The following is a 23200-nucleotide window of genomic DNA, read 5'->3' as shown; positions in this document are numbered from 1 at the left end:
TACTGGAACCAATAGAAAGATTCAGCAGAGTAGCACAATACAAGATAAACATACAAAATTCAGTTGGATTCCTATACACCAATAAAGAGAACAATGAAAAGGAAATCAGAAAAACCATACCATCTATAATAGGCTCTAAAAAAATAAAATACTTAGGAATAAATTCAACCAGGGATATAAAAGACCTATACAAAGAAAACTACAAAACACTACTGGAAGAAACCGAAAAGGGTCTACATAAATGGAAAAACATACCATGCTCATGGATAGGTAGACTCAACATTGTGAAAATGACAATTCTACACGAGGCAATTTGCAAATACAATGTAATCCTGATCCAAACACGAACAACATTCTTTAAAGAGATGGAAAAAGTACTCATTAACTTTATATGGAAAGAGAAGCAGCCCCGGATCAGTAAAGCACTACTGAAGAAGAAGAATAAAGTAGGAGGACTCGCACTACCTGACCTGAGAAACTACTATACAGCTACGGTAGTCAAAACAGCCTGGTACGGGATAAATCACTATTGCAAGGAATAGTAATATTCTTAGTCTACATCCTGACAGTATTCGGCATGACAGAATTTATTCTCTATTGCCTTGTACACTTAAAAGGCAAAGAAGGCCTTGGGCTAAAATGTTGATGTACACTGCGTCTGCTCACTCCAACAATACAATTGATGAGAACATCACTCTTACTTAAGATCCTGATGAAGAACCAGATGGTATCCGGTGGAAGACCAGCAACATGAGTTTAAAGAGCCTGCAATGGCCGCCACCTAGGAGCTCGACTAAGTCTAGGTATTGATCATTGATGTGTTATCTCCAATCTCCGATCGAAAGGAGGGAATCATTTAGGAAATAATATTGGAGTTATTGTTCCCTCTCCTTGAGTATAGAGAAAGTGACCCAGCTGGAGCTGGGCTCACAAGGACTCACAAGGACACATCAACTGGGCCCTGAAGTATAAAGACAATGGCTAAGATAATCTTGCAAAATATCTTTTAGGGAAACTTTCACATAAAGCCAATCAAACAGAATACAAAAGATTTTCGACTCTAATATTATTCTATTAGCATTTAGTGAACATAAATTTGTTGGCCCAGTCAAGACCCTCCTGACTCTTATTACTGAAACCTGTACCAATGACTGTTAAGAAAGGCAATTCAAAATGTAGGATCACAGTTTCTAGCCAATCTGAAAAGGCTAAGCTTTCTATGGTTTTGCCCATTTGTAATGTTAATATATACTGATGACTCTGTAATGGTCTTGGGACATGGCTGTGGCAGCATGCTTGTCCGTCTTCCCATTCTTGCCTATTCTGTAATATTCTTTAGACTTGGGTGGACATGGCTCTAGCAGCATGCTTGTCTGCTTCCCACTTCTGCCCTTTAGAATATATGCCAAATAAAACTTTATTTTTCCCTGAAAAAAAAAAACAAAAACAAAAAAAAAACCCAGCCTGATACTGGTACAACGACAGATACATTGACCAATGGAACAGAATTGAGAACCCAGATGAAATCCATCCACCTACAGTCACCTGATCTTCGACAAGGGCCTGAAGTTCATCAGATGGGGAAAATAGTCTTTTAACAAATGCTGCTGGCAAACTGGACGTCCATCAGCAAAAAAATGAAACAGGACCCATACCTCACACCACATACAAAAACTAATTCAAAATAGATCAAAGACCTAAATGTAAAGCCAAACACTATAAAGTTCATAGAAGAAAAAATAGGTTCAACGCTAGAGGCCCTCACACACGGCATTAACAGGATACAAACAATAACCAACAACACACAAACTCCAGAAGATAAGCTAGATAACTGGGATCTTCTAAAAATTAAACACTTATACTCATCAAAAGACTTCACCAAAAGAATAGAAAGAGAACCTACAGACTGGGAAAAAAACTTGGACATTACAAGTCAGACAGAAGTCTAATCTCTAAATCATACAAGAAAATTCAACACCTCTACAACAAAAAGACAAATAATCCAATAAAATAATGGGCAAAGGAAATGAACAGACACTTCACCAAAGAAGACATTCAAGCGGCCAACAGACACATGAGGAAATGCTCGCGATCACTAGCCATTAAAAAAATGCAAATTAAAACCACAATGAGATACCATCTCACCCCTGCATTACTGGCATGAATCAAAAAAAAACTGGAAATAAATGTTGGAGAGGCTGTGGGGAGACTGGAACTCTTATGCACTGCTGCTGGGAATGCAAAATGATACAACCATTTTTGGAAAATGATACGGCACTTCCTTAGAAAGCTAGAAATAGAAGTACCATATGATCCAGCAATCCCACTCCTAGGAATATATCCTAGAGAAGTAAGAGCTGTCACACAAATAGACATATGCACACCCATATTCATGGCAGCATTGTTCACAATTGCAAAAAGATGGAAACAACCTAGATGCCCATCCACAGATGAATGGATAAACAAACTATGGTACATACATACACACAATGGAGTATTACATAACGATAAAGAACAATGATGAATCTGTGAAGCATCTCATAACATGGATGAAACTGGAGGACACTCTGCTAAATGAAATAAGTCAATCACAAAAGGACAAATATCGTATGAGACCTCTATTGTAAAAACCCATGAAAAAGTTTACACACAAAAAGAAACAATCTTTGTTGGTTACAAGGGATGGGAGGGGTGGGGGGGATACTAAACAGACAATAGATAAGTGGTAACTTTGGTGAAAGGCAAGACAGTACACAATACTGGGGAAGCCAGCAAAACGTGTACAAGACAAGGTCATGGAAGCTCTATAGACACATCCAAACTCCCTGAGGGACTGAATTGCTGGGCAGAGGGCTGTGGGGACCATGGTCTTGGGGGACATCTAGCTCAACTGGCGTAACACAGTTTATAAAGAAAATGTTCTACATTCTACTTTGGTGAGTAGAGTCTGGGGTCTTAAAAGCCTGTGAGCAGCCATCTAAGACATTAGACTGGTCTCACCCCTTCGGAAGGGAGAATGAAAAAAACAAGACACCAGGGAAAGATTAGTCCACAGACTAATGGACCGCAACTAGCACGGCATCTGCCAGACTGAGGCCAATACAACTAGATGGTGCCTGGCTCCCACCACTGACTGCTCTGACCGGGATCAGAACAGAGGGTCCCAGACACAGCTGGAGAAAAATGCAGAACAAAATTCTAACTCACAAAAAAAAAGATTATTTGTCTTTTTGTTGTAGAAGTGTTGGATTTTCTTGTATATTTTAGAGATTAGACCTCTGTCTGACTTGTAATGTCCAAATTTTTTTCCCAGTCTCTAGGTTCTCTTTCCACTCTTTTGGTGAAGTCTTTTGATGAGTATGTGTTTACTTTTTAGAAGACCCCAGTTATCTAGCTTATCTTCTGGAGTTTGTGTGTTGTTGGTTATAGTTTGTATCCTGTTAATGCCGTGTGTTAGGGCCTCTAGCGTTGAACCTATTTTTTCTTCTACGAACTTTATAGTGTTTGGCTTTACATTAGGTCTTTGATCTATTTTGAATTAGTTTTTGTGTATGGTGTGAGGTATGGGTCCTGTTTCATTTTTTTGCAGATGGACATCCAGTGTGCCAGCACCATTACTGGCCTGACAGAGACGGGAGAAACCCCGACAGTATGGCCCTGGACACCCTTTTAGCTCAGTAGTGAAGTTACTCCCGAAGTTCACTGTTAAGCCAAAGATTAGATAGCCCCATAAAACAAAATGAGATTAATGGGGCACAACAGTCCAGTGACAAGGACTAGAAGGCAGGAAGGGACAGGAAAGTTGGTAATACGGAACCCAAAGTGGAGAAGAGACAGTGTTGACATGTCATAGGTTTGTTAAGCATTGTCATAAAACAATATGTATACTGCTTAATGAAAAACTATTTGTTCTGTAAACCTTCATCTAAAGTACAATTAAAAAAAAGAATGAAATAAAGTTTTATACAACTTCAATTCAAAGTTAGTTATGCAAAACATGTTGCTTGGCATTTGTTTTATCCAAGTAATACAGTATTCATAATTATCTTGAGGGAAAAAAAAGCAAGAAGCACAAATAAAAGGTATACAGATCAGAAAAAAGAAATAAAACTTTCTGCAGCTGCCATAATGGTCTTGGCAGAAAATTGTTTAAAAATCTAACAAAAAGCAATCAAACAAAAAGTGATGTTCAGCAAGGTCTCAGAATGTGAGATCAATACACAAAATCAACTGCATTTCTATATATTAGCAACACATGGGAATCAAAATTAAAAACACAATACCATTTATAATTGCTTAAAAAGTGAAATATATCTGACAAACATCTAACAAACATGCACAGGACTTTGTATGCTGAACACTTTTACCAAACAATGATGAAAGACATAAAAATACATAGATTTAATGCAATTCCTATCTGTAAAAATGATGTGGGGGTGTTGTCTGACCCCTCTAACTTCACCAGGGGGGGAGGAAACGCAAGATCAACAGCCCAAGGCTGATTCCTATGAGGCAGAGGTCAGACATACCTCCTCTTTCCATCATCTTTATCAATCTGACACTAACCGTCTCTCCATGGCAGTCTCTACTTCTCTGCTGGGTTTGATAATTCATTACAATGGCCACACAGAACTCACAGACAATACTCACAATTATGGGGTTTATTAGGAAAGTAACAGGTTACAATTCAGGTTCAGGAACATTCAGGATACAGTTCTTCCAGCAGGATAGCCTCTTCCCAGCTGTGCTCGCAGGCACGCCTCTCTGGCCCTCAGCCTCCCCTGCTCGGACAAGTGTTATAAAGCTCTTTTAGCTCTGCCAATGAGTGCCCAGAGGCACTCTAATCCACCAGCAAGCCTCCTACCCAAAGACACTCAGCTTTTTCGCTCCACAGGCCAGAAAGCCCACCATGTTGTCTCCTGCCGTCATTTCTCTGCCACGACTTCTCAAGCTCTCCCTCTCTCCCTTTGTCTCCTGGTTCCAGGAGCTTCTCAGCGCAGCAACCCCGGTTCCAAAAGATACACTGTGCCCTCCTCCTAGCTGTTCTGCCTTGGTGGTGGTGGGATCCTCCCTCTCCGCCTCTGGCATGGCTCATTTCAAGCTCAGCAGGATGGCAAAACTGACCAATCCCTTTGATGGGCCACAATTACTCTATTTGCAAAGCCCCATAGAGTATTAATTCCTAAGAAGAATTTCTTCTTGTTTTCAATTACACCGTTTCTTTTGCTTAAAAGGTTGACCATAGGCATTCATTGTGCCCCGGCTTCAAAGAACTATGCTTGTAAGCCGTAAAAACCAGTTCTAGATGCCCCTGAAGAACTGCATCGCAGGTCATTGGTGAGGAACCCTGTTTTGATGAATTTCTTTCTATACAAATCATATATTCTGCCCTCAACCCTCCAACACCTTTCAGATCCACTCCCATACCTGCTCTCCTGGTTCTCCTGGTACTTATTAGTTGAGCCCTACAATTCTTTTTGCATATAGACTAATTCTTCCCTGACCAGGACTTGTAATTCTCCTCTTGGGCTGTGCTGGAACCTGACTATAATCACTGGCCAGAAGGCACTGAGTCGTAGTGGGAGCAGATCCTGACAGTAAGCCTCATCAAGCAAAGCTCCTTCTTTAGATGGGGTCATTGTGCAGTGTTTCAGCGCTGAGCTACTAACCCAAGCTAACTGAAAGGCTGGCAGTTCAAACCCACCAGCCGCTCCACAGGAGAAAGATGTGGCAGTCTGCTTCTGTAAAGATTTAAAGCCCTTGTGGGGACCATGGTCTCAGGGAACATCTAGCTCAACTGGCATAACATAGTTTATAAAGAAAATGTTCCACATTCTACTTTGGTGAGTAGCATCTGGGGTCTTAAAAGCCTGTGAGCAGCCATCTAAGATACTCCACTGGTCTCACTCCTTCGGGAGCAAGGGAGAATGAAAAAAACTAAAGATACAAGGGAAAGATTAGTCCAAAGGACTAATGGACAACTACCACGGCCTCCACCAGACTGAGTACAGCACAACCAGATGGTGCCTGGCTACCACCACTGACTACTCTGACAGGGATCACAATAGAGGGTCTTGGACAGAGCTGGAGAAAAATGTAGAACAAAATTCTAACTCACAAAAAAATACCAGACTGGTCTGGCCTGACAGAGACTGGTGAAACCCTGACAGTATGGCCCCTAGACACCCTTTTAGCTCAGTAATGAAGTCACTCCTAAGGTTCACCCTTCAGACAAAGATCAGACAGGCCCATAAAACAAAACGAGACTAAAGGGGCACACCAGCCCAGGGGCAAGGACAAGAAGGCAGGAGGGTACAGGAAAGCTGGTAATAGGGAACCCAGCTCAAAAACGGAGTGTCGTGGGGTTGTTAACAAATGTCATAAAACAATATGAGTATTAACTGTTTAATGAGTAGTTTGTTCTGTAAACCTTCATGTAAAGTACAATAAAAATACATAAATAAAATTTACAGCCTTGTAAACCCTATGGGGTAATTCTACTCTATCCTACAGGGTGGCTATGAGTTGGAATCAACTAGACAGCACTGGATTTGGTTTGGCTGCCTTGGATAAATCTTACTCTAATTAACTACAGATGAAAGCACTGGAAGAGTGATGTCACTGAACCCAGGGGTCACTACTACTCTATTTACTACCAGTAATAGGTTCCCTAAAATAAGCCATGGTGGCACAATGTTTAAAGGTCTCAGCTGCTAACCCAAAGGTCGGCAGTTTGAACTCATGAGCCACTCCACAGAAGAAAGACATGGCAGTCTGCTTCCACAAAGATTACAGCCTTAGAACCCTATGAGGTAGTTCTACTCTGTCCCATAGGGTCACCATGAGTCGGAATGCAACTTGACAGCAATGGGTTTGGTTTTTTGGGTTTTTTAAAATAGGTTCCCTTTGTGCAGGCTGGATTGGTGGGCAATTCAACTGCAAAAATCCCATTCTAAGGATCTGCTTTCCTGGTACCAACTGTTTCAGCCTAAGTCCCCTAGAAAACAAAACCTGAGGCAAAGCTTATGAGCTAATGCTTTACTGGTAAGAGAGGTTGGCAACTTCTGAGCAGCAAGATTAAACATAAAAGGAAATGAAACAGGAGGGCAAACAAATGAAAGGTGTTGCATAAGTCTCCTGACTACATCTTTGGGAGAAATCACAGCTAATTTCGAAGTCAGGTTCCTTCAGACAAGCCCTATGGAAACACTATGCCTTGGAGCAATCTATCTGTTGGGGGTGGGGGGAGTTTGAAGAAGGCAGAGAATTTATCTGCTGCCTCCCTCCTGTCTCAGGTCACTCATTAGTTAAAGTTTACCCACTGGAGTGTTAATTTTCCTGTAATTCCATATTTTGATACATGTGGCAACCACACTGAGGTCAAGTCCCACACCCCATGGCCTGGTGCTTTATCTGAGTTTGGTGGTAGTAGGAGAAACCAGAGCTCTGTGGGGCCAGTGAAGCCCCACATACCAAGGCAGTCATGATGGAAGCCATATGGAGGTTGACCTTCACCATAGGAGAAGCCAAGCTAGCAAGCAGTGGTGGGACTTCTTCATTGTACAGGTGGCAGATAGGGATGAGCAAATGTAGGGAGGCATATAAATTGGGTTAAGTTCAGCTACTGATGTAGAGAATATTAAGATCTCTGATCTATTTCCTTCAAAATAAAAAAATACATAACTAAGAAGCTAGGTGACATAGCTATGTAGACACAGATCTCTTAGTAATCAAGAGTTTCAAACATATGATTTAACATAAATTTATACATGTTTTTCTTTCCCTCTCCCTCCTCTACTCTGTAACACACAGGGTCACCATGAGTCAGAATCAACTTGACGGCAACGGGTTTGGTTTTTTTTTTTGGTTTGGTGGTTCAGTGGTAGAAGTCTCACTGTCCATGAGGAAGACCCAGGTTTGATTCCCGGCCAATGCACCTCATCAGCAGCCACCACCTGTCTGACAGTGGAGGTTTCCCTGCTACTCTGATGCTGAACAGACTACACTCCCAGACTAAGACATTCTAGAAGAAAGGCCTGGAACTCTACTTCCAAAAATCAGCCAATGAAAACTATGGATCACAAAGGTCCGATCTGCAATTGACCATGGAGATGGTGCCAGGCCAGGCAGTATTTTGTTCTGTTGTGCACAGGCTCACCATGAGTCAGGGGCCAACTGGACTGCAGCTAACAACAACAGTCTTTTTTAAATGTTAAAAAACTAGCTGCCTCATGGCGACTCCATGTGTGTCACAGCAGAACTGTGCTGCACAGAGTTTTCAATGGCTGATTTTTCAGAAGTAGATCACCAGGCCTTTCTTCCAAGGTGCCGCTGGTGGACTCGAACCTCCAACCTTTTGGTTAGCAGCCAAGTGCAACAGCCACTGCAATGCTCGGGGACTCCTTTTTAAGTCCTAGAAAGGTCCTATTCTAATGAAACAAAATCAAGTGATCTTAAAGTCACACAAATCTTAGGGACACCTTAAATTCTCTTTCTCCCTTACAACTTTTCCAAGACTGTGTTGGAATTCACCTTCATAATTCTTCTTCCTCTCTCCTGTCTCCAGCCCTAGCCCCCTTAAATCCATCCCTTTGATCCCCTAAAATCATAGGGGTCCAACATTCCTATTTGATCATGTCACTCCCTTCCTTGAGATATAAAAATTGCTCCCCATCACAACTCCTTTGTGTGCCTCTTGATTTGGTCCCCAAGGTTCAGTCTTATCTCTTGCTAAGGAAGTCTCTGAAGTTCCAACCATTCTCATCTACTTGCTATTCTCTATGTACACTGAATTTTTTTCATACCTCCAGGTCTATGTTCATATAGTTCCTTCAGTCTATAATATTTTTACAGATGGTGGATAGAAGTATTCTCTGAAAAAGCTGTAATCTTAAATTTGGTAACAAGATTCCTTTTATAAATGCACTAGAAAATCCAGCTTTTTAAATGGAATTACTTCTTGTATAACTTCTTGAAAGATGATACAATACGCTGGGCTATACAAAAAATAAAAATTGATGACATAATATGACATTTACTTCAATACTGTGTCCTTCTCCTAGACGATTCCATCATTCTTCCATTCATATTGACACTTTAGAATAGATAGAAATAATTGATGAGTACTGATAAAATAAATCTCAGACTGATGAAACAGCAAAATACTTAAAGATGGACCCATGTATTTATTGTAAAATAAAATGTTTTAATTTAAAAAATAAGTAAATTTTGTCTTTCTTCTTTAAAAATCAAACCAAATCCTTTGCTGTCCAGTTGATTCTGACTCATAGTGACCCTACAGGATAGAGCACAATTGCCCCATAGGGTTTCCAAGGAGCAGCTGGTGGATTCAAACTGTCGACCTTTTGGTTAGCAGCCGAGCTCTTAACCACTGAGATACCTTGGGTCCAACTTTCTTCTCTGGATGATCTCTAATTTTGTTTTCGTTGTTGTGTGCTATCAAGTTGATTCCAACTCATAGCGACCCTATATGACAGAGCAGATTTGCCGGATAGGGTTTCCTAGGTGGTAATCTTTACAAGAGCAGATCACCAAGTCTTTTCTCCTGTGGAACTGCTGGTGGGTTTAAATCATTAACCTTTTGGTTACCAGCTGAGTGCTTAACCACTGTGTCACCAGGGCTTCTCTAAGAAAGAATAAGTCATGAAATACTAGTCCTTACAAACAGAACTGCTTAAAAAACAACTAAAATTCAATCCAAAGGATACTGACGATGTACTAAGATTTAATAAAAAATTGACATGTAAAAGGGAATAAAGCATTTTTCTTCCCTGTCCAGTCAAACTATATTTCAAGGTAGTCAAAAGACCTAATCGGTAAGGGATAGCTCTTCAAAGAAGAATTTCAGCTAATAAGTACAAAAGAAATGACATAAATGTATGGACATCACTCATCAATGCATGCTAAAACCATCAGAAGAAAAACTGACGGCAAACTTCTCAATATCACCTGAATTCACTGATCAACCTTAGAATCTCTAAAAGTGGGACAAGACGTTATCATGTACCCCTTCATGTAATGAAATATGTAGCACATAGTTGTTATCTGCTGTTGTGTTGGCTCCAACTCATGGTAATCTTATGTATAATAGAAGGAAATGTGGTCCAGTCCTGGCTGTCTTCATGATAGCTGCTATGTTTGAGTCCACTGCTGCGGCTATTGTGTAGTGTCTTCCAACACAGGGGGCTTATCTTCCAGCACTATACTGGACAACATTCTATTGTGATCTATAAGGTTTTCACTGGCTAATTTTCACAAGTAGATTGCTAGGCCTTTCTTCCTAGTCTGTCTTAATCTAGAAGCTCCACTGATACTTGTCCACCATGGGTGACCCTGCTGGTATTTGAAATACTGGTGGCATAGCTTCCAGCATCACAGCAACATGCAAGCCATCACAGTATGACAAAATGACAGATGGGTGGTGGGTAGAATATAAAATATTCTTCAGATATTAAACCAGAATCTATCAAACTTTTAGATGATACATTCTCAACGGCGGCAATGTCATGTCCAAGTGAGCAAAAAAAATCTTTAATTGTAAATTACAATGATGTGTGGCCTCCCAAAGTGTCCCAGTATTTCAGCGGTATTAAGATTTTATTGGGGAGGGGGAAGGCAGATGATAAGAAAAAAAAAAATTGTCTAAAAAAAAACTCCTAAGGGGGCAAAGATGGGGGAAAAAAAAAAAAAGCGGGGGTTGGGAAATACTGCTTTAGATCAAATTTCCAGTTTACATGAAATAAGGACAGGAATAAGTAAAATGACATCAGGAGAAAGCAATCAAACAAATCTGGAATGTGAAGCATTCTACAGGACAAATGACCCAGTTTCTTCAACGAGTCAATGGCATGAAGATAAAAAAGGGAGGCGAGCGTGCAGTGATTAGTCTAAATTTTAAAAAGATTTGGGAGTGTTCACTTGTAGAAACATACATTGAAATATTTACAGATGAGTAATATGTTATATGGGATATGCTTCAAAATAACAGCAGAAGAGTTAAGTGGGTAGGGGTATAGGTGAAATAAGACACATTCTGAATTGACAGTTACTGATGTTGGGTGATGGGTAATTAGGAGTTCACTATACTATTGTGTATACTATTGTATATGTTTGAAATATTCCATAAAAACAAAAGCTATGTATTATTTTGGGCAGATTTTGCCTTCTTAAGAAAATTAGGGAATGCATCCCACTTTGGTGAGTGGCATCTGGGGTCTTAAAAGCTTGCAAGCGGCCATCTAAGATGCACCAATTGGTCCCAACCCACCTGGAGCAAAGGAGAATGAAGAACACCAAAGACACAAGGAAAGTACTAGCCCAAGAGACAGAAAGGGCCACATAAACCAGAGACTTCATCAGCCTGAGACCAGAAGAACTAGATGGTGCCTGGCTACCACCAATGCCTGCCCTGACAGGGAACACAACAGAAAGTCCCTGACAGAGCAGGAGAAAAGTGAGGTGCAGAGCGCAAATTCTAGTAAAAAGATCAGATTTAATGGTTTGACTGAGACTGGAGGGAACCCAGAAGACATGGCCCCTGGACTCTCTGTTAGCCCAAAACTAAAACCATTCCTGAGGTCAACTCTTCAAAGATCAGACTGGACTATGGGATATAAAATGATATTCGTGAAGAGTGCACTTCTTAGCTCAAACAGATACATGACACTAAATGGGCAGCTCCTGTCCAGAGGCAAGATGAGAAGGCAGAGAGGGTCAGGAGCTGGTTGAATGGACACGGGAAATCTGGGGTGGAAAGGGGGAGTGTGCTGTCACAGTACAGGGAGAGCAACTAGGGTCACATAACAATGTATGTATAAATTTATGTATGAAAGACTAACACGAATTGTAAACTTTCACTTAAAGCACGACAATAAAAACAGAAAATTAAGAGAGCAGAACTATGTAACACATAGCTTGCCCACACATTTTCTATCAAAGATGATCTACCAACTGATGTCATGCCTCTTCCAAGTCAATTGTACTCCTAAAAAAAAAAAAACAACTCAACAAACATAACCACCAAATGGGATGCGTGCACCCTTCTGAATCTTGATTCAAACAAACCAATAGCAAAAAGGCATTTTTGAGACAACTGGGAAAATCTCAATATGAACTAGGCATTGTATGATGTTAAGGAGTCATTAAATTTTGTTAGGTATGGTAACTATGTTGAAGATGTGTAAGAAAATATCCTTTTTTTAAAAGAAATATATGCAGGTATTTAGGGATGAAATGACAATTTTTTCACACCCTGTTTTTTTTTAAACCTGGAGCGTGAAAGAGATGATGATGATAACCATTCATGTTTGCTCCCCTCCCTTCAGAAAGCCTACTGGTAAGACAGCACAGAAGTACAAAAAAGGAATAAACCTATAAACAATAAAAAGAATGGAGAAGGAGTTTATGAAAAGGTTCTGGAGGACAAAAAGCAGATGCAAGTGTATTAACAGGTTAAACGGCACTAAGGAAAGCACAGCTGAAAGTTCATACATGAAGGGACTACAGTGGAGGTCTGAGTCAATCTCCCTGAGGCTCCAGGTTCAGTTAGCAAGTATGGAGGCTGAACACAAGGGACCTAGGGAAACGCTTCACCTCTCCTTTCCCTCCACTCCCTCCCTGGCAAGGGACAACCCAGTGTTACCCCTAGGCCTAAAACCGCAACACTCTTTTTAAAAGAAATTTAAAACTGCCCATAAAGAAAATGGGTCTTCTAGCCTGGAACCCATCTCAATCTAGCAATTGGAAAGCTCCTGTGCCTAACAACGGGTCACCTGCACTTCTGCCCTAAACATAAACTTGCCAGTAGACAAGAGGTTCCACTTTAAGGAACATCGAATAGTTACCAACAAGTTTTCTCATTCACAGCTAGTAATGGGAAAGCAAATCTACCTATACAACAAGAAATGGACATTTCTATCCATTTTCTTTGGCAGAAGTTTTGTCTAGGGCTTGTGTTAATTTTTTTGTTTTTAATTATCTTAATTTTTAAAACATTTTTTAATGGGAGTGATTCTGTCTGAGCCTGCTCTTTGCCCACATAGAGTAAAGACGGATTCTTCTTGACAAACCTCCCTGTTTATCTGGCCATTGTTGTGAATCCATCTCTTAGATTTGAGACTGAAGTTTTAGATAACGCTAAAGGTTTTAATACATTTGGAGGGAAAACCACAATATTTTAAAAGTTCTTAAAGAGGACAGCAGCAATTTATGCTGAATAGTCATGCACATTTACCTTTCTTTAAGAGTACAGAAAGTTCTAGAGAATGGTGGAGACATTTTCAATGATGAAATTTTATATATTTTGAAGATACTGCTACTTATAACTGTTAATATTAAATATTTTTTGTTGTTGTTAGGTGCCATTGACTCAGTTTCAACTCACAGAGACCACATGTGACAGAGCAGAACGCCCCATAGGGTTTTCTAGGCTGTAATCTTTACAGAAGCAGATTGACATGTCTTTCTCCTGCAGAGTGGCTAACCTTTCGGTCAGTCAGCAGCCAAGCACTTAACCGTTATACCACAAGGGCTCCTTAAAGATTTTGTAGATTTAAAAATTAAGTTTTTAACATATACTTTAAATGTCTTCTCATGACTTAGTTAAATGAGTTTGACCAAAACTAAGGTTATTAGAGCATTAATTTTCCTATGTGGTTAATTAGTATGCTAGTAAGCGTCAGAATTCTCAAAAGGTACAAATTAAAGAGTATTTAAACCAAGTATTTGGGCAACTTGGTTACTATGTGGAACATTTTTCCCATTTTTTATTTAGTATTCCAATGGTGTGAAAATTTATCTCAAGCTCCTTTAGAGTCTAACTGTATTATATACAGTTAAATAGTCTTTTAGATGGGAAGATAAACCATCAAACTATTATTATATGTGCTAATGTTAAAATCTTAGCTAAATAAATAAATGTTGTTGTTAAGTGCCATCGAGTCAGTTCCAACTCACAGCAACCCTACGTACAACAGAAGGAAACACTGCCTGGTCCTGCGCCATCCTTACAATCGTTGCTATGCTTGAGCTCATTGTTGTAGCCACTGTATTGAGGGTCTTCCTGTTTTGCGCTGACCCTCTTATAAAAAGTATATGACTATATGCATTCATATAAATATGGATGCATCAGTAGTTTCTGCATTTATTATGTTCAAAAAATATCTGAGTACTTGGTATGGCCAAGGAGTGGTGCTGGACTACTAAGGCTGGCAATTCAAACCCACCCAGAGGCTCCTCAGAAGATAGGTCTGGCCATCTGCTTCCAAAAGTCACAGTTTTGAAAACCCTCTGGAGCACTCAACAGCAACTAACAGCAACAACAACGATATTACAGCCATGCACTATTTTAAGTACTAGGGTTATATCAGTGAACAAAACAAAGTTCCCACCATCAAAAGCTTATGAATGGCATAATACTTTAATTCTTAACTTTACTGTCACCATAATATCTACAAAAAGCACACACCAGTAACATCTTTATGGGATTTCTGAATCTCAGGGCTTTCAACAAAAGGTAGCAAAGGGCAGGGGTTGGGACACCAAGGAGGAAGAGATCTCCTCCTCTAATCATATACAGGCATATGGCTTGATGAGAGTGGAATACACACTACTGTATTTAGGGTTGGGTACTCTTCCAGTGGTGCTTCAGTGGACTCTTGCTGCATATTACGAAGTATAATTAGTAATTATTTTAGCGCTGGTAATCATAGAGTAGTACAACTTATATTAAGTGGCAAACAAATTTATAGAATATTTCATTACTATTAGCTTTTTTTTAATCAGCATTAATGTTTTAGGACACAGGCAAACAAGGAAACATTAAGGGTTTGCTGAAAAGTAAATTTCTAGAGTGTGTCCTGAAGTCAGTAAACAAGCATGCAATCTCCTACTCCTTCTGCAGTTTGTAACTAACTTAGGAATAATCAATAAAGATCTTTTGTCATTACAAAGATTTAAATAACTTTGCAAGACAGAAAAATTTCTAATACATTTCTAAAGTATTTAATTGAAAAGTGCTGGAAAAATATTCGGAGGCCAAGACTTATAGGTTATTAGAAGAATAAATTAGTAACACCATATTCTCAGAATCTTCCACTTAATTGAGGATTTATTTTTGGTCTTTTTGAGCATCGGCGTGTAACGCTATTTCTATCAGCTAAGTGTCTAGATTTAATCCCTACACATTTAATTTTGCTACTCATGTGTAAGGCTTACTTGAATCATCAAACTACAGTACCATGACAGTTTCAGATTGAGTGTCAAGCTGTAAAAACTGACTTGACCAGTCTATTTGGGAAATTGGGGGAAAAAGTAGCATACCCATTCAACAAACGAGATTGTGTACTAGTCTGTCCATATGCTTGCAAGTAATATTCTCAGATTACAGAGCAAAACCACTTTCTCTTTCGACCCAACCCTCATCTACACTTCCTCTCTCATAATGACTCTGCAAAAAGATGTAATATATTCTGAAAATAGATAATAACTACAGCAGTAAGTTACCCTTACCTTTACCCAATGCCATCGAGCTGATTCCAACTCATAGTGACCCTACAGGACAGAGCAGAACTGCCCCATAGGGTTTCCAAGGAGTGGCTGATGGATTCGAACTGCTGACCTTTTGGTTAGCAGCTGTAGCTCTTCACCATCAGCAGCAAGCAGTGAATAAATATTATGGTATAAAATGGCATCTTACTACAGCAGTAAGTTACCCTTACCTTTACCCATTGTCATCGAGCTGATTCCAACTCACAGTGACCCTACAGGATAGAGCAGAACTGCCCCATAGGGTTTCCAAGGAGTGGCTGGTGGATTCGAACTGCTGACCTTTTGGTTAACACCTGTAGCTCTTCACCATCAGCAGCAAGCAGTGAATAAATATTATGGTATAAAATGGCATCTTAAATAATAACCAGCAGATTCACTAAATAAGCAGTAAGAATTCTGTATAATTATTTAAGCTGAACAATGAATAAGGAAGACCGAAGAAGAACTGATACCTTTGAATTATGGTGTTGACGAAGAATAGTGAATAATCCATGGACTGCCAGAAGAACTAATAAATCTGTCTTGAAGAAGTACAGCCAGAGCGCTCCTTAGAAGCGAGGAAGGCGAGACTTTGTCTCACGTACTTTGGACATGTTATCAGGAGGGACCAGTCCCTGGAGAAGGACATCATGCTTGGTAAAGTAGAGGGTCAGCAAAAAGAGGAAGATTCTCAAGGAGATGGATTTGCACAGTAGCTGCAATAGTGGGCTCAAACATAGCCAGTGCTGTGAGGATGGCGCAGGACCAGGCAGTGTTTCGTTCTGCTGTACATAGGGTCGCTATGCATCGGAACCGATTCAATGGCACCTAACAACAACAACACATTTGTCAGAGATCCTTGTTGAAGATGTCACTCTTTATTTATATTTAAAATAGTCCCTAGAAATTCCAAAAGAGAAATTGCCTTTGAAATATTTCATAAGTCCATAGAGGTTGTGAGTAGAGGTCTTGATATTATTTCCTGACTCATTTAAGTACATTTTTGTTAAACAAAATTTATTTAGGTTAAAATTTTAAGGTGCTCCCAATATTTTATGTGAATCTTTTATTGCCTACAGAAATCAAACAAGTATTTTTGTCAAAGAAAAGACAGGCAGTATATGCCCAAGGGCACAGAGAACTACTTGCTATCCTCACAAGTGGAAAAGAAGACTTCGCTATTGGTGCCTGAAAAAAAATATATTTTTAATGATTCAGTATAATTATAATCAAATAAATCTAAAGAGAGCTGGAGGATATTTCAGTTTATGGAAAGGAATTAAATTACCTTTATTAAATAAAAAAACATTGTGAAAAAGATAGTGTTTAGACTGCTTTTATTTTATTTTTTACATATCCTATCAATTTTTTAAAATTCACATATTACTGATGCAACACATGTACAGGGTTTAAAAACCAAATAGTACAAAAGGCATATAATGAAAAGCTAGCCTGCTCAACTCTCCCTACCCGCAGTCCTACTTCCTAGAAGCAATCACTTTTATCCATTTGCTTGTAATTCTTCTGATATTATCTCCATAATTATAGGTAATATTCCTCTGCCTTTATTTCTTGAGTAGTTAACTTCAAGTTATGTCTACTAATTCCCTGCTATGAAAAAATGAGGATTTAGTTCACTCATACTGTCCTCAACCTCCTTTTCCCTCTTCATTCCAAAGGCACTGCTACTGAGCACTTGAAACATGGCTAGAGTGACTGAGAAACTGAATTTTAAATTTTTATTTAACTCAACTTTAGCATACTTACTGAACTTTCAACATTATTAGGGTACATAACAGAATTAAGGTCGGCCCAAATATCATCTTCTCAATGAGGACATCTCTGTCTACCCAAATTAAAATTGTAACACCTCCCTCCCAATATACACACACACTACAACCCCTGACACCCAGGTTTATTTTTCTGAATAGTACTAATGATTATCCAACATATATTTAACTTGGTAGTTTCTCATTTGGTTCCCCAATTGGAATGTAAACTCTCCAAGGGTAGGGCTCTGTGTGTGTGTGCGTGTGTGTGCGTGTGTGTGCGCGCGCGCCTATTTTGTTCACTCCTGTAACATCAGCAACTAAAACAGTGCCAAGCACACTGCAGATGTTCACTAAGAACTTACTCAATGAATAGGATAAAGTCCACTGTGAAAAAAAGTACACTGATGTCTATCTCTGTTTAAAAAAAAAGTACAAGACCAAATAAATAGTTTAACTCTACACCTTAAGGAATAAAGGAAGAGCAAACTAAGCCCAAAGCTACCAGAAGAAAGGAAATAATAAACGTCAGAGCAGAAATAAATGAAATACAGGATAGAAAAACAATAGAGAGAATCAACAGCACCAGAAGTTGGTTTTTTGAAAAGATCTGTAAAATCAATGAACCTTTTTAGCAACCAAGTGGGAATATGCAATATAACCTATGGAAACAGAAAGGATTGTAAGGGAATACCATGAACAGTTGTATGCCAACAAATTAGATAACTTAAAGGAAACAGACAAATCCCTTGAAACACACAAACTCCCTACACTGACTCAAGAAGGAATAGTGGATCTCAACAGACCCATAACCAGTGAAGAGATTGAATCAGTAATCACAACAAAGGCCCTGGACCATATGGCTTCAATGGGGAATTCTACCAAACATTTATAGAAGTGACTCCAATCCTACTTAAACTTTTCCGAAAAATAGAAGAGAACAGTATCTAACTCAATGTAATAGGTGAGCATTACCCTGATAACCAAAACCAAAAATATCACAAGAAAACTACAGACCAATACTCTAATGAATATAGACAAGAATAAAAAAAAAAAAAAAAAAACTATCAAACCGAATCAAAAAACATATTAAAAAGATTATACACCATGATCAAGTGGGATTTATCCCAGGAATGCAAGGGTGGTTCAATGTTGAAAATCAATCAATGTAATACATCACATTAACAGGCCAAAGAAAAAGAACGACATGACCATCTTGATGAACACAGAAAAGCCATTTGACAAAATTTAACATCCTTCCATAATAAAAATGCAACAAGAGAGTAAAAAAAGGGAAATTCCCTAATAAAGGGCATTTAAGAAAAGCTCACAGCTAACATAACACTCAATGGAGAAAGACTGAAAGCTTTTTCATTAAAATCAAGAACAAGATAAGGATGCCAACTTTCAACACTGCTGTTCAACATCATTCTGGAAGAACTAGCCAGAGCAATCAGGCTAGGAAAAAAAAAAAAAAATCAAAGATATCCAAATTGGGAAGGAGGAAGTAAAATGATCCTTTTTCACGGATATGATCCTACACATAGAAAACCCCAAAGAATACACAAGAAAGCTATTGCAACTAATAAATGAATTCAGCAAGGTGGTGGAGTACAAGGTCAACATACAAAAATCAGTAGAGTTTCTATACATCAGCAATGAGCAAGTGGAAAAGGAAATTAAGGAAACATTACCATTTACAATATCTAAAAGAATTAAGTACCTAGGAATAAAGTTAGCCAGCAAGGTGAAAGACATGTACACAGAAAATTATAAAACATTACTAAAAAAAATTAAAGAAGACCTAAATAAACAGATGAACATTCTGTGTTTGGGGATTGCAAACCTTAATATAGTTAAGATGTCAATAGTGCCCAAAGCAATCTATAAAGTCAATGCAATACCCATCAAAATCCCAACAGTTTTCTTTATAGAAACAGAAAAGCCAATCCTCAAATTTGTATGGATGGGCAAGGGACACCAAATAGCTAAAGCAATCTTAAAGAAAAGGAATGAAGTAGGAAAACTCACAGTTCCTGATTTCAAAATGTATTATAAAGCCACAGTAATTAAAACAGGCTGGTACTGGTATAATACAAGACATACAGAGCGGTGGAATAGAACTGAAAGTTGAGAAATAAATCCATACATTATGGTCAACTGATTTTTGACAAAGGTGCTAAATCCAGAGTCTCCTCAATAAATGGTGTGGGGAAAATTGAACTTCTACATGCAGAAGAATGAATCAGGATTCATGCTTCACACCATACACAAAAACTAACTCAAAATGGATCAAGGACACAAATGTGAAAATTAAAACTATAAAATTCTTCGAAGAAAATATAGGGGTATAGCTGTGGGATTTACTTTCTAACAATGGATTATCGAATATGACAACAAAAGAACAAGGAGCAAAAGACTAAATAGACCAATGGGACCTCATAAAAATTAAATACTATTGTTCACCAAAAGATTTCATCAAAAAAGTGAAAAGACAACCTACAGATTGAGAGAAATTTCAGGAAACTATATATCCGGTAAAGATCTAACATCCAAAATATATCAAAAAATCTACAACTTAACAAGAAAAAGACAAATAGCTCAACTGAAATATGGACAAAGGGCTTGAACAAACATTCACCAAAAAGGATATTCAAATGGCCAACAAGCACAAGAGAAGACGTTCAATGTCATTAGCCATTAGAGAGGTGCAAATCAAAACTACAATGAGATACCACCTCACCCCTACTGGAATGGCAATGATCAAAAAACATAAAATAATAATAGGTGTTGTTGGCAAGGTTGTGGAGAAACTGCAACCATCACTTACTGCTGGTAGTAATGCAAAATGGTATAGCCACTGTGGGAAACAGTTAGGTGGTTCCTCGAAAAGTTAAACATAGAACTATCGTATGACCCAGCAATCCCAATCCTACGTATATACCCAGAAAAAGTGAAGTCTGGAATGCAAACAGGAGCTTGTACACCAATGTTCACTGCAGCACTTTTCACTTTTCCAAAAGGTGGAAACAACTGAAATGTCCAACAACAGACAAATGGATAAACAAAATGTGGTATATACAATTGCATACTACTCAGCCATAAAAAGAAATAAAGCCCTGATGCACGCCACAACATGGATGAACCTTGGAAACATCATGCTGAGTAAAATAAGTCAGTCTCCGAAGGACAAATAATCTATGATCTCACTTACATGAAATAAGTAAATACACTGAAGCCAAAGATTTCTATATATTGTGGTTATCAGGTGTGAGATGAAGGGGGCAATGGGGAGTTTTTGCTTAGGTAGCATGGAGTTTGTTAATGGTGGTGGAATGATTTGGAAAAGGACAACGATAATGGTTGCACAACCTGAAGAATGTAACCAATGTCAATGAATTGTACATGTAGAAATTACTGAGATGGCGTGTTTTGTTGTGTATATTTTTACCACAACTTTTTTTTTTTTTTAAAGTATACTGAGGGAAATTAAAGAGTTAAATGAATGGAGAAATATATTGTGTTCATGGATCAAAAGACTTGGTATGATTAAAGACGTCAATTCTCCCCAAATGGATCTACAGATTCAATACAATCCCAATCATACTCCCAGCAGCCATTTTTGCATACAGTGACAATTGGTGTTAAAATTTATACAAAATGCAAAGAACCTAAAAGAACTAAAACGATTTTGTAAAATAAAAACAAAGCTGGAGGATTTACACTACCTGATTTAAAGTAATCAAGACATTATAGTACAGGCAGTCCCCAGGTTATGAACACCCAATTTATGGACAACTCATACTTGCCCTTTAATATTATGTATATTTGCCCTCGCTTTGAAACGACTGAACCAACTCCTACTCGCAACAAATTCTTCATCACAATCACCTTCACTTGCTGCGCATGCAGCTTCTAAATCACTGAAAGGCTAAATAAGAACTGTATGCACCTGTTCCGACTTACCTACAAATTCGACTTAAAGACACAGTTAGGAATGAATCTCATTTGTAACCCAGGGAATGCCTGTATTGATGTAAGGAGAGACATACAGTCCACTACATAGAATAGAGAGTCCAGAATAAGACCCACACATATATGGTTAATTGATTTTTTACAAAAGTGGCAACGCAGTTCATTCAATGGACAAAGGACAGTCTTTTCAACAAATGGAACAACTGGATATCCATTATAAAAAAAAAAACAAAAAACTCAATCCATACTTCACATCATACATAAAAATTAACTTGAAAGCAATCACAGACTTAAACATAAAAACTATAATCTTTGGAGTAGGCAAATATTCTTTAAATAGAACACAAAAATATGAAACATGAAAATATGAACTGATAAACTGAACTTCATCCAAAGTCAAAGCTTCTCTCTTCAAAAGACAGTATTACGAAAATAAAAAGGCAAGCCATAGAATGGAAGATAATTTTAACAATTCTAATATCTGACAAAGGACTTACAACAGAATACATTTAAAAAAAAAACCCTTACATCTAAATAATAACAAACCACCCAATTTTTAAAAACGGCCAACAGATTTAAAGGCACTTCACAAAAGAAAATATACACATCACCAATAAGCACATGCAAAGATGCTCGACATCATTAAGAAAATACAAATTAAAAATGCAATGAGATATACCATTACACACTCAGTAAAATGGCTGGAATTTTAAAATGGTGATGATACCAAGTGTTGACAAGAATGCGAAGCAACTGGAACTCTCGTGAACAGTGATACAGCTACTTTAGAAAATAGTTCGTCAGCTTAATATAAAGTTAAACATACAATTACCATACAATCCAGCCATTTCATTCCTAGGTATCTCCTCAAGTAAAATGAAAACATATGCCCACAAATGTCCATCAACTATTGTTGGAATAAACAGTATGCAGCAATAAAGAGACAAAACAACACAGATGAATATCAAAAGCATTTTGCTAAGTGAAAGCCAGCCCAGAAGACCATATATTCTACGACTCTACATTACGTTGTACTATATACTATATATTACATCTACAAAAAGTAGATTAGTGGTTGCCTGGGGCTGGGGGTAGGGAGAAACAACTTTTCAGGGTGATAGAAATGTTCTATTTTCTTGATTGTGGTGGCGGCTACAAGAACGCATATGCTTGTCAAAACTCAAACTGTACACTTGACAATGGGTCAATTTTAACATATATAAGTTATATATCAAAACTGATTTTTAAGAAGTATACCAGGTCAAAAACTAAAATCCAACTATATAATATCTAAAAGAAGAGCACTTAAAACAAAATGGCTCATAAAAATGGAGTAATCTATGTAGCTTTAAAAAATAATAGGGTTACTTCTGGACCAACATGGCGCAATAGTCAGAAGCACCACGCCATCCCTCCACAGCAAAGAGCAGAAAATCTAAGTCAGAGTCACACATCAATTCTGAAATCCTATGCATCAAATGAAGAGATAAAGAACTCAGCCAAGCACTGAATGGAATAAGAAACTGACTGACAACAGACAGCGAGGAGAGATACATAGCAAGGACAGATACATGCAAAGGTCCCCTATCAGCTACTGCAGCATGGATCCGCCATCTTGGACTCCTATTGGAGATCTGCAAACGGGGTACGAGAAAGCAGCTTCACAGGGCTTCCAGCAGGAGACAGAACAACCGGTAACCAGTGATACAGGCTTTCCCACCCCTCACCCTTCTTCACCTCCACTGAGCCTGCTCTGCTTCCTGCAGCCACAGTCTCTTGTCCGGGGAAGCACCCCGGTGTTGCTTGGATTCCACCCACCCACACTGGCCGGCTCCCAGTGCCTTTTGTTGGCTGCTGGTGTTGCTTTTTCCGCTTCATTAGATTTCTTCCTTACCTCTCACCACCTCCCC

General features: G+C 38.6%; 1 protein-coding gene across 6 annotated transcripts in view; it reads right to left on the bottom strand.

Annotated features, from left to right (window-relative positions):
- CLOCK (clock circadian regulator) overlaps nucleotides 1-23200 on the bottom strand; it is a 144599-nt gene that overhangs the window by 103030 nt on the left and 18369 nt on the right. Inside the window, exon 1 of one of the 6 annotated variants that reach the window (XM_023737330.1) lies at nucleotides 16020-16077. The exons of the other annotated variants lie outside the window; for them this stretch is intronic. The gene's annotated coding sequence lies outside the window, so the exon portion shown is untranslated. Of the gene's footprint in view, nucleotides 1-16019; nucleotides 16078-23200 lie in introns of those variants that run through there. 6 annotated transcript variants of the gene reach the window in all.

Source organism: Trichechus manatus, unplaced genomic scaffold, assembly GCF_000243295.1.
Source record: "Trichechus manatus latirostris isolate Lorelei unplaced genomic scaffold, TriManLat1.0 scaffold00101, whole genome shotgun sequence".
In the NCBI taxonomy this organism is placed as follows: Eukaryota; Metazoa; Chordata; class Mammalia; order Sirenia; family Trichechidae; genus Trichechus; species Trichechus manatus.
The sequence above is the reverse complement of the archived record's forward strand: the minus strand, read 5'-3'. Positions and strand labels throughout refer to the sequence as shown.